Below are 12,550 nucleotides of genomic sequence, written 5' to 3' on the forward strand. Positions count from 1 at the left end.
TCTTGCCCAGACTAGAAAAGAAATATAAGGCACCTGACAACTCCCCAGCATGTCTAATCAGCCATCCTAAGCCGGATTCGGTTATCTCCCAAGCAGCTCAGAGAAGATCCAGGAATCCGTCAGCTTCTCTGACTGCCCCTCCAGACAAGGAAGGACGGCGTCTGGACTCTATAGGTAAAAAAATTTCAACCATGGCTGCCTCCACTGTTAGAGCCGCCAACTCTCTAGCAATACTGGGGAGATACGATCGTCAGATGTGGTCTGACATGTCACAATTCATTGACATGATACCTGAATCCAGTAGGGCAGAGGCACGCAGAATTCTTCAAGAAGGAGAAAAGATTTCGGCCGAAATCATAGACTCGGCCATTGATGTTTCTTCTACAGGTTTCAGACAATTGGCCGGTGCTGCGGTTCTAAGACGCCAAGGGTTGGCTAAAGGCTACATCTTTTAGGCCGGAAGTTCAGTTGAAAATTCTGGACATGTCATATGATGGCGAACTTTTATTTGGAAAACATGTCGACGATGCATTGCAGTCGATCAAGTCAGACACTGAAACAGCCAGGTCACTTGCAACACTCCAGTACAAAAGGCAACCCTTTTGAGGAGCGAGAGGGAGAGGTACTTTTTCACACAGAGGAGGTTTTCAACAATATAGACCGTACTCCTCTTACCAAGGGCAATATCGCTCAACTTATGGTCAGCAACAACAGCATTCCTTTCGCCAGCAAACATCAGCTCGCTTCAAACAGCAAACGAGAGGAAAGTCTGCTTTCAGACCCAAGAATACGGCTAGAAAGCAGTGACCCTCATCAAGTGCCTGCACCCAGCCCCTGCACCAACACTCGTATAGGGGGCACAATTTCCGGATTTCTACACCAATGGTCCAGAATAACAACAGACAGATGGGTTTTGGATATTATCAATCGGGGACATACTCTAGAATTCAACCAGTCTCCTCCTCAAGTACCACCAAGAGGCCCCCCGCCAGCCCATCTCAACAAGCTTATGGAACAGATTGCTATCTTAATGAGCAAGGGAGCAATAGAGATCGTACCAAGAAACCAGAGGGGAATAGGTTTTTACTCCCGTTTTTTCCTGATCAGGAAGAAAAACGGAGACTGGAGGCCTATTCTCGATCTTCGATCGCTCAACAAATACCTCAAGAAGCAATCTTTTCGCATGATCTCTCTTCAAGACGTTCTGAGCCTCCTCAACCGAGGGGATTTTATGACCTCGCTAGATCTTCAGGACGCATATTTTCACATTCCAATTCACCCCAATCATCGGAAATTCTTGCGGTTCAGGGTCGCAGGCATTCACTACCAGTTCAGAGTGCTTCCGTTTGGCCTCAAGTCGGCTCCAAGAGTGTTCACCAAGGTTTTGGCGCCAGTGGCAGCCCACCTCAGACAATTAGGGGTACAGGTGTTCCCTTACCTAGACGACTGGCTAATAAAGGCACGTACAGCGTCGAAGGCTGCCAGAGACACGGAAACATGTCTCTCCCTTTTCGGAGCTTTGGGTTTGACGGTCAATTACCCCAAATCTCACACAGAGCCCACTCAGAACATCACGTTTCTAGGAGCCATCTTGGACACTTTACAAGCGAAAGCCTTTGCTTCACAGGACAGAAGACAGAGACTTCGAAACTTAGCAGCTCGGCTCAGCAAAAAAAGGTCCGTTTCAGTGCGGACTTACAAGTCTTTTCTAGGGATACTATTGTCTTGCATTCCATTGATAAAGAACTGTCGCCTCCACATGAGGACTCCTTAGCAACAACTAGACAACCAATGGAAACAGACAGAAGGCTCTTTCGACGAGCTAGTACAAATCACCCCTGCAGCGAAACAGGCTTTCAGGTGGTGGAAAGAAACTCCCCTAGTCTCAGACGGACTGTCATTTCTGAAAGACAGGACCATGCACATAGTAACAAAGGACGCATCCCTGGAGGGATGGGGTGCTCATTTACAGGATCTTTCCGTGAGGGGAAAATGGTCTATGCAAGAATCAACTCTCCACATAAATGTATTAGAGCTCAGAGCGGTGTCTTTGGCACTCAAATCCTTCCTCATGAACATCAAAGACTCTTCAGTGTTGATAAGGACAGACAACACCACGGTCATGCACTATATCAACAAGCAAGGAGGCACAAGATCACGAGCATTATCCCTGGAGGCGCAGAAGCTGTGGCATTGGGTGATTCAGCAGGGAATCACCATCCGAGCAGAACATCTCCCAGGGATCACCAACATCTGGGCAGATGCCTTGAGCAGGAATCGAACCAGCTGCCACGAGTGGGAACTCAATCAATCGGTTCTCGACAATCTCTTTCGCCTTTGGGGCAAGCCCACCCTAGATCTATTCGCCACCAAGGACAACAAGAAATGCCGACACTTCGCAAGCTGGCGTCCGCAGAAGGGTTCGAGGGGGAATGCGTTTTTGATCAGCAATGAGCCAGGGTCAGGTTCGTCATCCCAACCCGACATCTCTTCGTTTATCAGCCTGGCTCCTGAATTCTATGAATTTGATGGATTGAATATTCCTCCGGAGTGCAGAGAGATACTTGCCTGTGCCAGAGCCCAGTCTACGAATCGCACATACAAATTCAAGTGGAAGAGGTTTTGTTTGTGGTGCGCAGCTTCCAGCATCCATCCTCTAACATCATCCCCTGAACAAATTTTGCCATACTTACTACATTTGGCTAAATCCGGTCTTTCGCATTCATCGATTAAAGTGCATTTGGCTGCCATATCTCGTTACCGACGGACCTCTCAGTCACCTTCACTATGGTCCGCCAGAATCATAAAACAATTTCTTAAAGGTTTGTTCAGAAAATATCCACCAATTCATCGTCCTGCACCACAATGGCATCTGAACATTGTGCTCTCCCAATTAATGAAACATCCGTTCGAGCCTATTCATAGAGTGGATTTGAAGTTCGTTTCTTTTAAAACGGCCCTTCTTTTAGCCTTGACATCGGCAAGGAGAGTCAGCGATATCCAGGCATTTACAATTTCTCCACCTTTCCTTCAATTCAAGCCAGAGGTGGTCATTTTGAGAACGAATCCAAGGTTTATACCTAAAGTTCCATCATCTTTTCACTTAAACGAACCAGTAGTTCTACGAACATTTTTTCCAAATCCTCAAACGGCAGCTGAACGATCTCTGCATTCGTTAGACATTAAGCGCTGTTTAAAGTTCTATATAGAAAGAACAAGTGCTTTCCGTAAATCTGAGCAGTTGTTTATCAGCTTTGGAAAGGTCAATCGTGGTAGCGCAGTTACTAAGCAAACTATAGCGCGCTGGATTTCTGCTGCCATTCACTTGACCCACCAGTTGGCGGGAAAGCCATTATCATCTAAGGTCCGGGCGCATTCCACTAGAGCGGTATCCACTTCCACAGCTCTGTTCGCTGGAATACCTCTGGACCAAATCTGCAAGGCAGCGACATGGACACGTCCTCATACTTTCACCCAGCATTACTGTCTGGAAGCTACGGACAAGGTGGATGCTGCGGTAGGACAAGCAGTTTTGCGCAATTTGTTCACATAAGGTGAGCCTATAAACTTTACCCTCCGTCCTCTGTGTATTATTTCATATGTAATTTAGAATATACGCTTCTTATATGCAGTTAGGAATACACATATTTTTTCTTGACTACATGGAGGTATATGTATTTAAATTCATGTCTAAATGTTTATGTGGATATGGATAGGTATAATATATATATATATATATATATATATATATATATATATATATATATATAATGGATGGTTACTACATGTACTTTGTAATGATTAGCTCTTAATTTGCAGATTTAATTGCTTATATACATTCAGTCAACATGCATTATGTTTATGCATTCTGTTGGTACTACAAGAAAATAATAACTTATCCTTACTGCTGGCTATTCTGATTCAAGCATGTGAATCTATGAAAGATACCCTAATACTGGAGAAGAAAATAAGTTACTTACCTGTAACTGTAGTTCTCCAGTATTGGTATCTTTCATAGATTCACATGCGACCCACCCTCCTCCCCAGAGAGGCTCACCTTCTGGGATTTTCACCCACCCCCCCCCCCCCCCCCCCCCACACACACACACACACACACACACACACACACACACACACATCTGGTTCTGGAAAGTTCTGCACCTACACTATCAAGACTCCTAGAAGTCTGGGGTGAGAAAAAGCTGGTGTCACTGTTCTTTGTGTGCTGAGGAAAGCCATTTGAAGTGTAAGTGGAGCAAGGCACAACTCCACCCCCACCTGTCCTAGCAGTTTGGTCCATCCTGTCCACACGTAAGCCCCTTTTATATAGCTATCTGGCAGAAATATACAAAACCCCAACAGCTGAGCCTTTTGGAGTCATGTGACCCAGGATACTGTCACAAGGCACAAACGGTTAGGGTAAGAAACTGGCAGCTTTGTAAAAGTAGCATTTTTGGAATTGTGGCTTGAAATCTGACTTTACGATTGAAGGAATTTTCAATTACAATTTATTTTGAGTATACACAGCATATCACTATCTTCTCCCACTCTAAAGGTTTCCCTTATTAAATGTAGTAAGGTAATCCAGCGTGAGTCAATGGGAGAGAGTGAAAAAACACTGAGTTTTTCACTGCTAGGACATGTAAAACTTAAAAACACATGTACCCTGCCCTATGTGCCTTTAGGGTCTATCTTAGAGGTGACTGGTAAGTATTTAAAAGGAAGTTTTATGCCAGGCAAAAGGTTTATTTTGCCGGATCGACATGGCAGTTTAGAACTGCACTACAGGCTGCAGTGGCAGGCCTGAGAGATATTTTTATAGTGCTATTTGAGTGGGTGGCATAATGTGCTGCCTGCCCACTAGTAGTATTCAAATCTGACTGACTTCAAGCTTCATATTCCTTACCTTAGAATTGCCCCAGGCTTCAGAGTGGATCTGGGCGATTTTTGGTGAACAGTACACCAGTGTGCCAGTAGGTGGCGTGATCGGCTACGAGTGCATCAGTCAATGCTGAAAGTGGTGTCTACAGCACCTATAAAGGCTCCACCCAGGCGTGCTGGTGTTAGTTTTTTTGCCCCATTCCAGTAGCACAGATCTGGATAGAGGTACTCCATCAGTCACTTTATTCAATTTTCTGTCCACTTTCTGGTATACCTCTTGGCAGGGATTTCATCCAAAAAGGCTGGCTTTAAGCCCTGTGGCGCCTGTCATTGGCTGTTGTCCGTGATGGACCAGCACCTTATTTGCCTGTGGTGCCTTGAGGGCGACCACAACCCGAAGTTGTGCTCCAACTGCCATGCCATAAATCACAAAGCTTTGAGGAAGCGATCCCTGAAGCTGAAGACAGCCTGACTTACAATCCTCAAGGTCCCGGTTGAGAGGAAGGTCCCGGGAGCGGTCGCGGAGTCAGAGGTCATCTTCCCACTCCAAGTCATCAGGTAAGCCTTGACACAAGAAGCAGAAGTAGTCTAAGAGCTCTTCGACTTCTCCATTGGCTGATGAGATGCAGAAGCGTCGCATTCTAGGCCTCTCTTCACGGTTAAGCCTGGGCCAATTCTGCATCCCTCTGACTTTCTGGGAGCCAGCACGACCCCTGTCCATTAAAGTGTTTTGAGGCCATGTGACTCATATTTGTCAATCGGCGCGGTTTCTGGCGCAGACTGTAGGTATGCCTATCAAGTCAAGCCTGAGCCCTATTCCAAGGAGATAGAAATACAGGAGAAATGGAAGGTGGTCACTGGGCCCTGAAGAATACCAGCACTATGAAGTTCCCAACATGTACTGGTGTGAGGAACTGGATGAAGATAGTCAACTGTATACTTCTCCAGATACTGGTTTTCTTTTTCCCCTTTCCTTGGCTACGGAGAAGGTAGTTTTTTTTTTGCGATGGTGGTGTAAAGGGTGGCTGAGATCCTTGACCTTCAGTGGCCGTCTAGACTAATGTCTTGACAAAGTTGCTGCAACCAGGAGTTTCCCTTTCAGAACTGCTGTTCCCTTTCAATGAAAAGCTTACTGATGTCCTTCTGGGGACTTGGTCGAATCCCAGCACAGGGGCCCCTGTGAATAGGACGATTGCACGTTGCCACTGCCCTGCGCTGGGAGACCCCCCACCTTCCAACGCCCTACCCCAGAGAGCTTGATAGTCCAGGCCTCTACATTACCTACCATTCCCCTGAACTGGGAATCCAAGAGTCTGGACACTTTGGGGAAGATGTTTTCCTCTGCCAGCCTGGCATTGCAGTCCATGAACACCACATGCTTTTTGGGCTCCTGTTCTCACGCTCTGTAGGACACGATTGCACAGGTGCTACCAACGGTTACTGAGGTGGCCGGGCCATGATCTCTCAGGCAGTTGCAGATGGGAGAGATGCAGCAAAGTTCACCATCCGTTGTGAACTTGACATGAACGTCTCACTGGGCAGATTGGTTTTGTCGATGGTGGCCTTGAAACGTCACACCTGGTTGAGGACTACTGGCTTTTCAGGTGATGTCAGTCATCCCTGATGGACATTCCCTTCGAAGCTCTCATCTCTTTGTAGACTAGGCGGATTTGGCATTGGAGCGATACGGCCGGGCCTTTGGACCTTTCTGTGCCCCCTCCCCCTAAGTCAACCCCACTCCATCTTTTACTCTTTTTGTGGCTACGGAGGAGGCTTCCAGCTCCTCTGACACCCTCCCAGCGCTGTGCATTCTCCACAGCCCCTGCGTGGCTGAGGGCACAGTGCCCACATATCTCGTGGGTCGGGCAGCCAGTGGTCATCAGTCCACCTCCCCAGCAGCCTCCAAACCCTCCTAATCTGCCCACATAATCTTCATGGATATCCAGTTGGTGGCAGGATTCGCCATCACATGCCCCACTGCCAGTCCATAACTTTGGACAGGTGGGTTTTGCAGATCAGAAAGGGCTACCTTCCCCTTCATGACCACCCCTCCCCATGGCACCATCTTACGAAAGGCTAATGGATGATCATCTTTTTCTTCTCTGCCAGGACGTTGTGGCTCTCTTGCCCAAGGGAGCCATAGAGAGGGTGTTGATGCCAGAAGTGGGCCGTGGTTGCTATTCCCGCTACTTTCTGGTGCTGAAGAAGGGCAAAGGTTCTCTTCCTATCCTAAACCTCTGGACTCTCAACTACTTCCTCAAGAAGTAGAATTTCGAAATGCTCATATTAGCTCAGGTCCTGGATCCAGGAGACTGGACGGTAGCGTTGGACTTTCAGGATGCCTATTTTAACATCTTCGTCCTGCCTGTTCAGACATTACCTGCAATTCAGGAATAGGCTACAAGCATTTTCAATTTGCTCTTCTCCTTTCTGGCCTTACAAGCCCCTTCGGAGTTCACCGGGATAATGGCGGTAGTTGCAGCTCTTCTGCTGAGATCAGGGGTGTCAGTCTTTCCCTCGACGACTGGCTGTGTCAAAGAAACCTGAGTTTGTTAACCCTGTTTTAGCTTCATTTTACAGTTCATAAATTATTCATTTTAGCAAAGCTGCTTTTAGCAATGATTTCTATGTGTTTATCAGCTAGTTTTTTCTAGTAATACGAGGATCAAGCTGCTTTGTTAGTTTGCGTTTGCACAATATGTAATCAGTACTTTCTGTCCAAGGCTAAAGAACACTGTACACAATATGCTAGTTCGAATACCTAGACACAGCATTACATCGGAACTGTACTTCCAACACCGTATGGTTTATTATATAAACTGTGCACTGACCCAGATGCGGCAGAGGGCATTCCGGCCACAACTGTCCTGGGTTGCATGCTGTGCTACATGCAGTTTAGCCAACACTGATCTACCAGCCTCCTGAGAGGGTTGCCATCTCAACCACAGGCCAACTCCTGACACTGTTTCCAGGTATGGGTTTGGGGCGAACCTCTTAGCTATGTTCTCAGCATATACCTAGTGCTAGGTAGGAACCGCTAGAACCTCTAGGGCTGCATACACAATGGCTGGGTTGTTTATCTTTTTGGACCATGTTTGTATTGCTGATAACCTTGCTTTGTTTCATCTGCCTAGTTATCGCAATTCACTTTTATACTTTTATATGCCAGATTGTGATTGTTTCAAAAATATATTGGAAACTTAGCCTGCATCTTTTGTGTCTTGCCTTGGCCTGCATGAGTAATAATAAGAAAGGGTAAAAAAAAATTCCATGGCTTCCCTGGGGAGTCAGTGTCATGTTCAGGTTGCCATAATCACGTTTCACCCCTGTAGGTTTGAAGTTCGGGTAAGGCACTGTGAGCTAGCCAGAAGTTAGGCTGACAGTTACTAATGGTGTGGATGGACTCCGTCTCCCACATCTTGCTGGTCTGCCGTCCTGTACCGCATAGTAGAAGTTGAAGGCGGTTTGGCTCCAGGCTGTTGTCTCCCACCATCAGGAGGGGTCTCTGACGTCACCTGCTGGCACTGGCTATTCAGAGGTGTCCATTGTGCCCTCATACCTCTGCATCTAAGATGGCAGAGGTCTGGGACACACTGGAGGAGCTCTGGGCACCTCCCCTTGGGAGGTGCTGGTCAGGGGAGTGATCACTCCGCTTTCCTTTGTCCAGTTTCGCGCCAGAGCAGGGCTAGAGGGGGGATCCCTAAACTGGTGTAGACTGGCTTATGCATAGAGGGTACCATCTGTGCCCTTCAAAGCATTTCCAGAGGCCAGTAGAGGCTACTCCTCTCAGGCCCTTAACACCTATTTCCAAAGGGAGAGGGTGTAACACCCTCTCTGAGAGGAAATCCTTTGTTCTGCCTTCCTGGGACTGGGCTGCCCAGGCCCCGGGGGCAGAAACCTGTCTGAGGGTTGGCAGCAGCAGTAGCTGCAGAGAAAACCCCAGAGAGTTAGTTTGGCAGTACCAGGGCTCTATGCTGGAGCCCCGGGAATGCATGGAATTGTCCCCCCAATATCAGAATGGTATTGGGGTGACAATTCCACGATCCTAGACATGTTACATGGCCATGTTCGGAGTTACCATTGTGACGCTACATGTAGGTATTGACCTATATGTAGTGCACGTGTGTAATAGTGTCCCCGCACTCACAAAGTCCGGGGAATTTGCCCTGAACAATGTGGGGGCACCTTGGCTAGTGCCAGGGTGCCGTCGCACTAAGTAACTTTAAACCTAACCTTCACTAAGTGAGGGTTAGACATATAGGTGACTTATAAGTGACTTAAGTGCAGTGTAAAATGGCTGTGAAATAACGTGGATGTTATTTCACTCAGGCTGCAGTGGCAGTCCTGTGTAAGAATTGTCTGAGCTCCCTATGGGTGGCAAAAGAAATACTGCAGCCCATGGGGATCTCCTGGAACCCCAATACCCTGGGTACCTCAGTACCATATACTAGGGAATTATAAGGGTGTTCCAGTGTGCCAATCAGAATTGGTAAAATTAGTCACTAGCCTGCAGTGACAATTTTAAAAGCAGAGAGCGCATAAACACTGAGGTTCTGGTTAGCAGAGACTCGTGATACAGGGAACACATACAGGGCATACTTTGAGCACTGGGGTCCTGGCTAGCAGGATCCCAGTGACACAGGCAAAAACATACAAGTAAAAATGGGGGTAACATGCAAGGCAAGATGGTACTTTCCTACAAGTCCGCAGTTTTCTATAGTAATATCTAGATCTCTTTATAAAGGGTGTACGTGATGTAGTCAGTTTCCATTATCCTCTTCTTGTTTCCCTATTTTGTGTTGTATTTACTGTAGGAAGGTCCCCTCTTTCTGGCATGGTTACCCCCACATTTTGCCTGATGTGAGTGTGCTTATATGGTTTACCTGCTAATCAGGACCACAGTGATTGTGCTCTTTCCGCCAAATTTGGTTGTTTTGGTACTTCATTCCCCCACTTTTGGCATAATAGTGAACCCCTGCACGTCCCTGGTAGATGGTAATTAGGTACCTAAGGCATTGGCACACCAGGGGAGCCCATGCAAACTGTCTCTGCATGCCTGCCATTTGCAGCCTGCATGAAATGATGCATGCACCCTTTCACTGCCGGTCGCAGCACCAGGTCACTGTTTTCACCCTTATGGTAGGCCCTTTCAGCCAAAGGGCAGTATGTAGGTCCCTGTCTGTGTGGGCACCACTGTAGGAGCAGAGGTGCCCTTGCGAACTCCGCTTCCGATTCCCTGTCCGTTGTAAGTGCAGGTATCTAATGGGAACTCCGAACCTGGACATCTTTGGAATCAAACATGTCGGAATCATACCCCAATACTGATTCCAGTAGTGGTGGTATGATTCCATGCACCCGGGTGTTCCTTAGAGGATCTCCCAGTTCTGCTCCTACTAGTCTTTCACTGTGTGCGGGCAGCCGGCGCTGCTACAGCCCCCCAGACATGATTCTGCCCTCCTGCTGCTTGACCAGCTCAAGCAGGGGACAACAGAACAAAGGATTTCTTGTCTGTGAGGGGTGCTACCTCCTCTCCTTTGGAAATAGGTGTTACTGGGCTGGGGAGGGGTAGCCTTCCCAGGCCAACTGACTGCTTTGTAGTACACATGTGGTGCCCTCCTTGCGTAATCCGGTTTGCACCAGTCCAGGGGCAACTTGTCTCCGCTCTGGTGTAAAAACACACTAAAGAAAGGAGAGTGACCACTCCCCTGTCCATCTCCACCTCTAGGTTGGTGCCCAGAGCCCCTCCTGGTGACCACTTGGTTCTGCCATCTTGGAACCAAGATCCATAGAGGCCTCTGGGAAGCATCTAACTGGGTAGGCCAGGTAGCTGACGTCAGTGTCTCCTCCTGATAAATGGTCACCCCAGAAAGTGACCAGACTCCCTTTTTGGGCTATTTAGGAACTCCCTTGTGGGTGGGACCCCATATTTGTTGTGCAAGATACTGCAAGGAACTCTCTGCAAGACATCATCTGCTTCTGGCCTCTGGAACCGCTGGTGGGCTAAACAGGAACCGGACAAGACTGCACTGCCTGAGAAGACTTATCTTTGCAACATTGCTTCTGTGACTCCTGTCAGCATTCTACAACATCTCCAAAGCTGTGCATCCTCTGGGGTCAGTAAGACTTCGACTGCACCAAGAAACAAGAAAGAATATCCCTTGGAATGAAGGGGTCACTCTCCTGCATCCTCAGGCACCTAAGGAAACGATGTCCGGCTGGTGAGACCTTCTGTCAGTCGGATCTGCAAAAATTCACCAACACAGGTGGTGGTTCTGAGAGTTCCCCGTTGTCCTCTCTGCCTTCTGCCCTAGGTGGGAGACTGTGAGCCTTTGTCTCTGCCACTGGGAAAGATACCCTGTCCATCCCAACTGTTGCACCGACCAAGGCTTGTTGACTCCTGCTCCAAGGGACCTTCAAGTGGACCTTCAAGTTCCAAGTAGCCCGGAACCCCAGCACTCTACCTCTGCAAGGACAGTCTTCTCTCTGCACATCCTGCTACGTGGGACTCCTCTTCAGGTGTGCTTACTGGGCCTCATTGCTACTTACTCTGCCTTTTGCCAGTGGGTTGCTTGTGGGGGCTTCAACTGCTTCTTCTGGTTTTCTTGCATCCTGAGGGTCAGTCTGGACTCCTCCAAGGGTCGAGTCCCTAGAACCTTGCTGCTCCTCTCCAGCTCTAAAAAAATAAAATAATAATAATTCCAACAGCTCTTTTACAGTTGCCTGTGCTTGTTGGTGATACTCCAGTCCACTGACCCATCTGCAAACTGGTGACCGTCGAGGAACAGTTCGTAGGTGACTTTAGGGACTCCCCTGCTGCTTCTGGATCCTGCTGCTGGACTTCATCCATCACCAACGACCTAGATCTTCAGCTACAGAAGGTGGAGCATTGCCTCCTGCCCCACCTGGATACTTCTGCATGGACTAGACTCTGTCCCCTTCTTTTGCAGGCCCTCGGGTTCCACCGGCCTGGTCCTGTTTCTGCATTTCTCCAACCACAACGTCCCCGTGTTAACCTCTTTGCACCCGGCCGATGGGTACTACCTTTTGGGGTTCCACTCTTCACCAGCCCTTGGCTAACTACCCCACACACTTTGGTGGGAAGCACCCTCTTGCATTCCATTTTTTTTTTTTTTTTAGCATTTGATTTGGCTTCCCTATAGGGCCCTTGCTAATTTGTTTTTCGGAGTACTCACTAGAGTATATTCTGTGTTATTACCTCCAGAGGGAGATGTGCCAATGGTAGTCTAGTTTGCTCTGCCTATAATAAAGTACCTTTATTTTTGCAACACTGTTGGTTCCTTTCATGTGTGATAAGTTAATGTGTGACTACTGTAGCATTGCAAGTGCTTCACATGCCTTCTAGATACGTTTTGGCTGCTCACCACAGCTACCCTAGAGAGCTCTGGCTGTCTAGACACTGTAACACTATCTAATCAGGGTTTCCAGGACAGGACCCAGTATAAGGTGTAACACCATAGGTTTCCACCACACGCTGGGCCCGCTTCCTACATTTATTTTACATGATGATTATCAACCTAACTCAAATGATTACTATGTGGTAGATATATTGTGTTATGTAGCACTTGATTTTGGTGATCAGGTCATGGGTGTTTAGCCAATGTTTGCAGACCTTTTTCTGTATGCCTTATTTTTATCCAGAGTTGTATTT

The 12,550-nt window shown here is 47.7% G+C and overlaps 1 protein-coding gene across 2 annotated transcripts in view; it reads left to right on the top strand.

Moving 5' to 3' along the window:
• Positions 1–12,550, top strand: part of TICRR (TOPBP1 interacting checkpoint and replication regulator) — a 472,392-nt gene that overhangs the window by 298,503 nt on the left and 161,339 nt on the right. The window lies entirely within an intron of this gene.

Source organism: Pleurodeles waltl, chromosome 3_1 (assembly GCF_031143425.1).
Source record: "Pleurodeles waltl isolate 20211129_DDA chromosome 3_1, aPleWal1.hap1.20221129, whole genome shotgun sequence".
NCBI classification, from domain to species: Eukaryota; Metazoa; Chordata; class Amphibia; order Caudata; family Salamandridae; genus Pleurodeles; species Pleurodeles waltl.